Source organism: Artibeus jamaicensis, unplaced genomic scaffold (genome assembly GCF_021234435.1).
Source record: "Artibeus jamaicensis isolate MK-2021 breed Jamaican fruit bat unplaced genomic scaffold, CSHL_Jam_final contig_685, whole genome shotgun sequence".
Lineage (NCBI taxonomy): Eukaryota > Metazoa > Chordata > Mammalia > Chiroptera > Phyllostomidae > Artibeus > Artibeus jamaicensis.
Genome location: NW_026521924.1, coordinates 8,738,234 through 8,749,524, shown reverse-complemented (window position 1 = coordinate 8,749,524; position 11,291 = coordinate 8,738,234).

The window sequence follows — 11,291 nt, the reverse complement described above, 5'->3', positions numbered from 1 at the left end:
TGTAAGTAATACTTCTGTTCTTGCATTAAAAATACTTATTTTAATATAATAACAAGAAAAATAGTATGTTGAAGTTAAACATGTAAATGGAACTGGAAATATTATTGTAAGAATCAGATTACTTACACACAGGCAAGGGACTCTATAACTTAGTAACTAATCACATGAAATGCATGACAAAGTAAATCAAGTACGGACATTAAAGAGTTGTTTTCAAATAGCTAAGGTTCACCTTAAGGAAATAGATCTGAGTCCTAACAGAGTGGATTCCGATTAAACATTAAGAAGTTCTTATTTCTAACCTTTCAAACACTTTACATTTGTTACCAGAAGTTGTGAATCAGGTACCCTGTACTCGGATGTATCACTGTTTTCTCCAATGAGTACTCCCCAGAAAGCCACTGACTTAAACCTTATCAGGACTGACTCACGAAAAAGGAGCTAAACTTTCTAATTACATCCCTTTCCGGAGATGTATCAATGACAGGCCCATAGGATCATGTATCAGCATTAAGGGGAAAAACAGACCTTACCGAAGAGTAATTAATTCTCCATTATCCACATGGATATATCCCAAGACCCCCAGTGTGGATGCCTGAACCCACAGATAGTACCAAACCCAATACATTCCATATGTTTTTCTATACTACAATACAAACCTATGATAAAGTTTAATATATAAATCAGGCATAGAAATAATTAAATGGTGATTAATACTAGAACATATAATAACAGAACAATTCTAACAATATGCTGTAATAAAAATTATGTGAATGTGGCCTTGTTACCAAACAAGAGGTCCGAGGGAGGGGCAATACAATATTTGGCCCACCTAGGGATGCCAAAAACTGCTACACAACAGGGGCCCCTCCCAAGGACGGAATACTAGTATTTACTGGGCTCTTCTGTCCACCGCCAATTGGAAAGACATCTCTCAATGCCAGAGATTTGTGAAAAGGAAACAAAATGTTTATTTAATGCTATTTAGGCTTAATGCCTCTACTAAAATATCAAAGTCCTTTAGGTTGTACACCTACACACACACAGCGCTCCCTTCTCCCACTGTCCCAACTCCGGGTACCGTAAATCAGGAAAAGAGCACACGTTCTTTTTTCAGGCCGCTGGCACCGTCAGCTGTGTCACCGTGCAGGCAGGATCTCTCTCTAGTTAACTCAAAGTACTGTGGTCCCCTCTCATGGTCCACTGGCAAGAGTTCTTTGTACCCAGTTCCAGTCAAAGTCTCTCTTGCTTTCCAGGCCACACGGCCAAAGGGGGTACCCCAAAGCTGCGTGGACCTCTTCTACCAAAGCTGCAGGGGTTCACACTCCACCAAAAGCATGTGTCTTTCTTCTTCACCTGGCTGCAGGGATCTTCATTCTGGCAAAGCTGCGTGGTTTTCTCTTTCACCTGGGCAGTTATCCCCTCATGTCCTGGAGCCAATCTTTTCCAAGCTCTCACCCAGGCACTTTACTCAGGAGTGCAGCCCCTCCAGTGGGTAGCCACTCCCTTCCCCTCGCTCAAAACTTGGCCACAGCTATTTAACATATCTATGAAACCAGTTAAAGGTTATAGATATGTTAAATAATCATTCCAGAGGTTAGTTGCAGAACTGTTGCTATGCAAAACAGCTCTCAATGGCCCTCTCCATTCATCCCTTCCCCCTGGGGGGGTGTTTGAGGACATCTTATATGTCTCTCCAATATTCCTATACATTTTGAATTCTGGACACCATTCCAAATCTTTTTTGGGCCCCCCTGGCTGCACCCTGTATCAGTCTCTCTCTCTCTCTCTCTCTCTCATAACTGGTCTGACAGCCCAGAGGGCTGCTGAGTGGTGACTAATGGGTAGACAGCACACACAGCGTGAGAACACTGGTCAAAGGGATGATTCATGCTCCTGGCAGGATAAAGAAGGTCGGAGAGGAACAGTGCGACATTTCATTACACTACTCAGAATGGTGCAAACTTTAAAACTTATGAATTCTTTATTTCTGGAATTTTCCATTTGATATTTTCCAACGGTGGCTGACCATGGGAAATTGAAACCTTGGAAAGCAAAACTGTGGATAAAGGAGCTACCATGGTTTATTGTCATAGGTTTCTTTAGTTTTACGTAGTGGGCATCTTTCTCACTTTGTTTCTGATGCATATATAAAAGTATGTACTGAATTAACATATATATATATATATATCACCCACAAAAGGCCGATGAACCTAGAAGTGACATCTTAAAATCTCTTTCAGCCCTTTCTAATTCTAACCATTTTTCATGGATTGCAGTAGCTGGCAGGTAATACTCTGCATTTGACAGCTGAGAAAGTAATGTTTATTGAAAACCTTGAAGTGGGAAAAATATGGAAATAGTTTCCCTTATTCTTCCCTATCTGTCTCCACAGAGCCAGGGAAGCTGGCATAATGCCTGCTACAGAGTAGGTGCTTAATAACTGGCACCCTATGCTTTTATGAATGAAAATGTCTTGGGGATAAAAATATTACTGGGAGAGACGATAATGTGGAACTTGAGAAAAAGAAGATAGAAGGAGGGAGGACAGTGTAGCATGGCACTAAGAATAATTCTGCACCCATTCAGAAATGGAAAAATATGTAGGAGGTACAGATGAAACAATGAAGAACACACACAATCAATTTTTCTTCCTGATCAGGGTCAATTAACAAGTTATCCAAAGGCTCTAAAAAGGGCAAAGTGCTCAATAAACTGGGTTAACCATCTCCTGTGACTCTGGGGACACCTTTATTTTCAAGGAGAGTTTAAAGCTACCGACTCAGGGAAAGAAATGCAAAACTGAAGATTTCAATAGGATTGAGGTGGGGGGATAAAGCAGAGAGGAATTATCTTTTAAATGTAGATTATTTCAGGACAGGTAACAGGCCAGGCTTGGATCACAAATGCCTATCCCACCATAATCCTCCCCCATGTTTCGTAATTCCATGCTGATTCCGGTGGCTTTATTCTAATTTACTTACTCAATGCTTCAATTTTTCACAAGCGTTATGTCTACTTAACATCCCTGAAACAGAAATCGAGTATATAAAATACTGCCAATGTTTAATGGAACATTTACACATTGTAATCAATTTTATATAGGGAATATTATCATCCTATTACTTTTCTCTTTAAAAAAAAACTATCTTCAAATGTCTCATTTTACCACTTCCCCTGAAATTTTTTCAGCCGATATCTGTCCTTTCCTTTTGCAATTTATTAGTAGTTTTGTTTCCAAGTCCACTGCACTGAGTTGATTTTCACTCAAACCTGCAGTCATGTCATGTTTTTTTTCAACTTTTCAGACAATAGATATATGAATATTACAGGCAATGGGCTGTTATCTGCAACTTCCAGAGGACACGGTCTCTTAGATATTCTAAGTATTTCATCACAGGCTGCAGCAATGTACAGTTAGGAATGAACTGGAAAGAATTGAGTGTCCACTTGTGCAAGATATTTCTGTAGTTGCAAAAATTATTCTACAGAAATTACATTTTTCATCCCCCTTATCATTTAATAGCATGCTTTGAAGTGCATGCACCTTTTGGAGGAGATATGCCCTCTGTCCAGTGAGATTCCTGGTAGAGAAGCCCCCTCTGACCTTTTTCATCAAACCCTCACTGACCCTTTTTCTAGAGTGAGTTTTTTTGTTATGTATATATTTAGCTCTGAATTGGGAAATAAATGGAATCCATGTCTGAGAGACTTAGAAAACAAATCATGCGTGGAAATTGCATAGTCATCTTCTCTCTTAAATTGTCTTATGATATTGGTTTAATGAGATGGAGACAATAATGAGGTTTTCCCAATGACCATTTTTCTAATTCAACATTTAGTTGCTGAGTGTCAAAGAGAGCTCCACACATCATTCAAAGGTCAACAGTTTAATGCTGTGACCACAGGTTTAATGCTCTCACTTTCTCTTTTTAAGATAAATTTTGATAATCTTTTAATGTTCCTCCTTCCATTCTGAAATGTTAGGCCTGTGGGCCTCTCCTTTGCTCCAAAACACAGAGGAAAAATACCTTTTTGAAATCTGAGGGCTTCAAAAGGCTTTTTTATCTGGATGGCAAGAACCCAAGAACCGTGGCCTAAGAACATGGCATTTGGAGTGAAGAGGAACTGGCTCTTTTCTTCTTAGCTGTGGGATATTAAGCAAATTACAAAGCCTCTGGTTCTTTTCCTGAACAAGTGGGAGTAACATTAGCTATTGTTACAGAGATGGAATGAGGGTCAAGCAAATTAACATATGTAAAATTCCTGCTAAAACACAATACTGTGCACTCGAATCTTGTCAACTTGTCGAATCTTGCCGGGAAGTAGAAAAATCAGGAAAGTATCAATATATACCTGTCAGGATTCGTGGTTTGCAGCGATATGTGGGACAATTTAATATTGAATAATAAGGGATCTTGTCCTCTAGCCACATATTTTTCCCCAAGGAATTTGCATAATTCATCTTAGCATTTCCTCTACCTATCGCAGTCCTAAAAGCAACTAACTGCTGTGGGACATACAGAAAAACTGGAGGAAATCCTGTTGGTTTCCTTGGAGCCCAGCAGATTTGTTGATTCTGCTAGCCTACCCTGTGTCTGTTTCAACTTTACTTTTAATTTCTGGATGCCCTAAAACCACATTTAACCCCCTAAATCTGTAATGGCCAACATTTTGGTCTTCAAGAGCTCGTCAGTAAAAATAATTTGTGTATACCATCTTTAAAGTACATTTATCTCTCGATGTTATGCATGCATTTTCTACTAATGCAGTTCACACATTTTAAAACATTAAAAAATAGAACTAGAAGTTCTAATATTTTCTTGCTGTGTTCTAATAAGTCATCTTGCACATTCTTTGCTGTGCATTCCCTTTGAGACTGAATGCTTTTCTTGTTGAAACTGGTGTGATGGTGGGCAATGTATGGGGCAGAACAGTCGATGCTAGGAACTAGCATTGTTTTATGTTGGCTGCGCTTGCAGATTCTCCTGATCTCATTTTACAGGCAGCTGAGTCAGGTTCCTTTACTTTGCCAACAACGACTGGAAGAAACTGGACTCCTGGCCGAGTGCCAGCCAACTCTTTTGCTATCTTTGTGCTTTTGTAACCAAACATTACATTATGTCCTTTGAGATTTACAAAATTGGCCTGAATCCCCACCCTGAGTCTTAAACGAATTTTCTTGCACTCGTTAAGATTTCCACAAGTTCCAGGGAGGTTTCTGTCCCCATGGTTACCTTTCTCTCCACTTTCTGATTCTTTTGAAATTCTCCACCTTGTTTACTCTTGCGGCCTTGCAGGGTGTGCCCCAAATGTGAATGTCAAGCATCATTAAGGCTGTAGTAGGGATATGTTGTATCACTTATTTAGACCAATGGATCTCCAACGTGGGGTCTATACCCAAAACAATGATTCGGTGGGGCAAAAAGAAAATCTTGCAACTTATATTTATGTTTATTTTCATCTCATGCTTTGAAGTTTACATTTTGAATATATGTAATGTGCACAAGCCCAAGTTTTAAAACATCGCCATAATTTCTTTGACACTACTCTCACGAAGAGGTAGGTCCTTCCTTGTCCCTGCTCTGGAGTTTGAATTTATTTATATCAAGAGAGTATGACAGAAGGAAGACTCTGTGCCCCTCCTAGGCTAAGTCATAAAAGGCCATGCAGCCTTCATTTTTCTGGCTGAAGCGCTTTCTCTTGAAACCCCAAGCCACCACATAAAAAGTCCAAATATCCTGAGACCATCACACTCCTAGGGAGAACAAGCCATAAAATAGCCTGATCCTTCAAAAGTACTGCTGAAACCAGCCTAGGCACCAGACATGGGAGTAAAGAAGCTTTCTGGTAACTTCAGACGTGGGCCTTCTGAGTTACTCCCAACTATTTGAGACATCCCCACATGAAGGTCTAAGGAGTTATGGAGCAAAGACAAACCATTTCCTGTCCAAATTCCTGACCCACAGAATACATGAACGTAAGAATATATCTGTCGTTTTATATTATTTTAGGACTTGTGATGGTTTTTAATGCAATAATAGATAATCTGACAACATATATATTAGTAGATATAAGTAATTTATAGACAGAACTACATTGTAATAATCTGTGAAAAACGTTTTACTGTCAGAGTGCAAGGTCAAGAAATTTGGAGACTGCTGAGTGGCACGTAGATAATAATCACAGGGCAAACAGAAACTAAAGGTATGGATAAGAAGTTTGCATAATGAGATAGGCTAGTAGGATAGAAGCCCAGAGTTGAACAGTAGAGAGGAAATGCAGTGTATTGGTCAAGTGAGTAGTCAGAATCCAAGCCGCACAAATGCAAGAATCAAAGACTTCATAGAAATGAGGTAAAACACATTCAACTGCATAGGTGAAGTAGGAAAAGAACTTCAGTACTCTGAGGTGACCTAAAGAACTGGAGCAAAATTTCAGGCCAATCAAGAGCTCTCATGCACTTTCTAATACGGTAGAAGTTAACATCAGGCCAATGAGACAGTGAGCGCACCAAACCAGAAAAGAGAACTTAGGGGCAGCTCGCAGAGGCGAATTCTGCAAGTGAGGGTTCTCTTGACCAGCACAGATTTGTTCATTTTTTGAAGGATTTTGCACATTTCCTTCAAATTATTGTGATACAATTCATATACTATAAAACTTACCCATGAAAATATACTGTACAGTGGTTTTTCAGTACATTCATAACATTATACAACTGTACAACCACAATGTAATATCAGAATATTTTCATCATACCAAAAAAAGTTGAAAAAGAATAAAGTGGGAGGGATTGTTTTGTTTGATTTTAAGAATGTTTATCTAACTACACAGGTCAAGGCTCTGGTATTGAAAGAGAAACAGACACATAGATCAGTTGAACGGAATAGAGAACGAAGAATTGATCCACACAAATATCCCCAACTGAATTTCAACAAATTTGCTAAAGCAATGCAATAAAGGAAAAAACAGCCTTCTCAACAAATGGTGCTGAAGCAAGAGGTCTATACCATCCATGAGCAAAAATAAAATAAAATACAGTCTGTCATAAACTGGACTTCTCTAAATTTAAAAACATTTTTTGAAGAATTGTGTCAAGAGGATGGAAAGACAAGCTGCATAATGGGAGAAAATGTTTGCAGAATAGATTAGTGGTCACCAGGGCTAAGGGGACATGGCTGCAAAAGGACAACCTGAGCGAGTCCTGTGGTGATGGAACTGTTATTATCTTTGCTGCATCAATGTCAACAACTTGCTTGAGATATTGCATTGTTGTTTCCAAGGTGTTATCTTTGGGGGAAATTGGGTAAAACATACACAGGCTCTTTCTATATTATTTCTTATAACTGGATGTGAACCTACAATTATCTCACATTAACCTGGATTCAATTGTGATGGCATCGAGATGACATGATGCTGTTATCTGTTACTACAGCACAGTCCATAGCAAAAGAGGAAAAAGCACTAAGTTTCCCATCAGGCAGGTGCAAAGAGTAATCTCACAGGTGCAGGCTTTTCTGCAAACGAAATGGACTTTGTCCTTGAAGATGCAACCCACTGGATACATAGCTTGACCTAAGGAGATTGGTGTGGATTCCAGCCACCCCCCCATGACCAAACACATGAGGAAACAAGAGTCCTTGTGATCTCAAATGACAAGGATTGTACGCAGAACAAAAAGGAGTCATTTTCAATCCAAGAGAATGGACAGTTAGAAACGTGCTGCAAAAGAAACATGAAATTGCAGGGAGATTTGTCAGGTCACTGACGGCAGACGACAGTTCACAAGGGCAGCCGTCCTAGCCCGCCTGTTAGAAGCTGCCTCACTAAGCAGTGCACATGGCTCCTGGAAATCTGCTTAGTGTTCACGAATCTCTCATTTTAGGTTGCAAGTCAATGGGGAAAATTAGAAAGTGTTATTGCCACATTCACACTGTAAATACTCTTGTGGTATTCATATCTTCTTTTTGTATTTTAGTGGGCTTATTTCTAAGTCTGGTATTTCTTATTTGTAAAACAGCTACCACATAAAGTTTTTGAAAAAGTGGAATATACACAAATTCCCCTTTTTTCAGTGACTGACACATGGTGAGTTAGAAATTTCACGAGATCTCTACTCCTGTTGTTATGATACACATTCAACAATGTTTTAAGTTAATCTTTGTGAAATTATTTTCTATAATTAGCTGAGACAAGTATAACATGTGATGGGGACAATATGTATTGTATTGTTTTAGTTGTAACCTCACAAACTAATTACAGCATTTAAAATTTGTTATTAGCTCAAATAACTAGTTATTTCTGGCCTACTTGCCTATTGTATTCTAGGAAGTAACTTAACTTAGGGGGGAAGACCTGCCTTTTCAGTAGCTAGCCTTTTCAATTCAAATCTGTCCATTCCATTATAACAGGTAACAGTCTCGGTGTTTGTCAGTGCCTCTCGTAGCGACCCTTTAGATGTGATACATCACTCATGAATGTTTTCTGGATTTCTTTGTAAGGCATTCCACTTTTTTCTTTCCTTTTTTAAATTGAACTTTTTGAGGTGACACTAGTTCACAAAACCAGACAGTGTACAACTCGACGAAACGTCATCTGTACATTGCATCGTGGGCCCACCACCCCAAGCAAAGTTTCTTTCTGTCCATATTTCCCCCCTCAGTTCTGCCCACCTCCACCTGTCCCCCACTCCCCTCTCCCTCTGCAATCACCATGCTGTTGCATATATGTGTGTGTGTGTATATATACATATGCATATATATACACACATATACATATGTGTGTATATGTGTGCATGTATATATATATATAGGCTTAAACCCTTTACACTCTTTCATATATATATACGCACATATATCTATGTGCGTATATATATATGTGTGTGTGTATATATACGTATATATATATATATATATATATATATATATATATATGGGCTTAATCCCTTTACCCTCTTCCATCCAGCCCTCTGACCCCACTCCCAGCAACTGTCAATCTGTGTGAGTGCCTCTGTTTCTATTTTGTTTATCAATTTATTTTAGTTCATGAAATTCAATATATAAAAGTTCCCATGAAAACAAGAATCAGATAACCAAAATTTGAAGTTTTTGTTAACTTCTTATAAAAGTAACATATACATATTGAAATAAAAGTTAAAAACGGAACGGTACAAATGAAGAGTAACTCCCTCCTTTCTGACCGTCCAGCCCCACTTCTCGGACAGAAACATTTTTAACTCTTTTATGACTTGTCATTAATTTTAAGTAATTATGATAATTTTTATATTTCCTCTTGGAAACTTTAAACTGTCTACTGGCACTAATTAAGGAAAGTAATTTATTTCATTTCTGCCTCTTTCCTATTTACTTCCTTCCTTTGTCAACTTTTGTTAGTTTTGTTTTAATTATTAGTTATTTCATTGGTTATCTTTATGCTTTTAAATAATACACTTATCTCTGGTTCTCATTATTTTCTTGCTTTCAATGTCCTCAATGTTCTTTAATTTTCTCTGTATTTGACTGAGGTACATGCTCAAGTAGAATTTTCAGAAAATCTATTTGAATCTTTTCATGTCAAAAACTGTTCTTAATTTTTCCCTGACTTGATTGGTAGTTGGACTGAGTTGGAATTCTTAGTTCCAAATAATTTGTCCTCCACACTCGAAAGACATTGTATATCATCTTCTGGCATCTCTTGTTACTGATGAGAAATCTGATGTCATTCTTTCTAAAATTTCTTGGGAAATCACCTTATCAGTATTTTTCCTCTTTGAAAGCTTATGGGCTCTTATTGTTGTTGTTGTTCTTTAATTGATTTCAGAAATGGATTTTTTTCATTTATCCGATTTTCAGTGAAGCTTTTAGGCAGAAGACTTATGTTTTAATTTGGCAATGGGAAATTTGTTGCTATAATTTCTGTGAGTATTTTCCACCAGTCCTCAACCCTGTCTCTGGAATTTCTATTGTGTGGATACTACATCCCATAAACTTACTCTTGATGATTTAAACTATTTTTAAAAATATCTTTTCTTTTTAAATTTATATTTGTGCTTTTAGTCTTGGCTTTTCATAATCTTTTCCCACAATAGTAGCCAGAGTGAGCAAATTATGGCATTCTGACTCAGAGAAATGCAGTGACTCCCCAGTTCTCTGAGAGTAAAACAAAGTCCTTGCAATAGTAAATTAAACCCTGGTTGATCTACCTCTGGCGCCCTTGCAGCTTCATGTTCTGGACACAGGAGCCTGTGTATATTTCCACTAGTATAACACCAGTACCTACTACATAGTATTAGACTCAGGCACGTGATAGGAACTTAACCAATATTCATTGACTGAATGAATAATTTTACGTACTGGAAAAGTAAGTGATTTTTTCTTCTAGCCCCTCAATTTGACATTTTTTTCAGTAATTATACTTCAAATTTACATGAGTCCTTTTTTTCCTCACTCCTGGATTATAGCTTTCTCTTTTTGTTTTATACTTGCACAATTATTGTATGTTGCTCTGAAGGTAATTAGAATATATTTCTAAGTCTTTTTCCCCCAAATTTTCTTAAGAAAAAAGGTGAATCCTAACTTTCAATTCATTCAGTCATTTTTATCTTAAGCTACATGGCAATATGCAATTGATTGTCAGTGCCAGGTACTTAAATCAAATTAGCTTAAGCAAAGAAAAGACTGCAAGAAAATAGTCTCAGTGAAGATTCTGATTGGCCTGCCTTGGGTCAAATGAACAATCCTAAACCAAACCTGTTTGAAATTCTTTGGTTTTTCAGACTTGGGTCACATGTTCCTAAGATGGAACAATGTAAAAATGAGCTGCCTCACCTAAATTACATGGAGTCCCATGCAATAAAGAAAGAGATTTTTACTGCTTAAGAGAGCGCGACAAAAACTGTACATTAGACGTAATCTCTGCATGTTTTGAGGAAAACATCGATCCTCATTTTTTAATCAGATAGCTTCAGTTAGTAGGTTAGATAAAGATACAGAAGATCATTTATATTCAGAGGACACCTGAGTGCATCCATTAATCTGTTTTATTAATTGCTTTTTAAACTAGATGAAGCAATATCTTCAAACTCATACCTGGGCAGTGTTATTTATGCCTCCATGGAATGAACAGGATTCCACTGATACTGTGACTTAATTTTTATGGTCTGTCATAAATACTGATTGCTGAGGGTGAGATTAAATTTGCAAGATTAGGTGTTCAAAGTATTCGTTCTTATTTCTCTAAACTTGTGCTAGACAAAAATTTTCCTGGAAAGGAATAATACCTAAGCTGCTGAT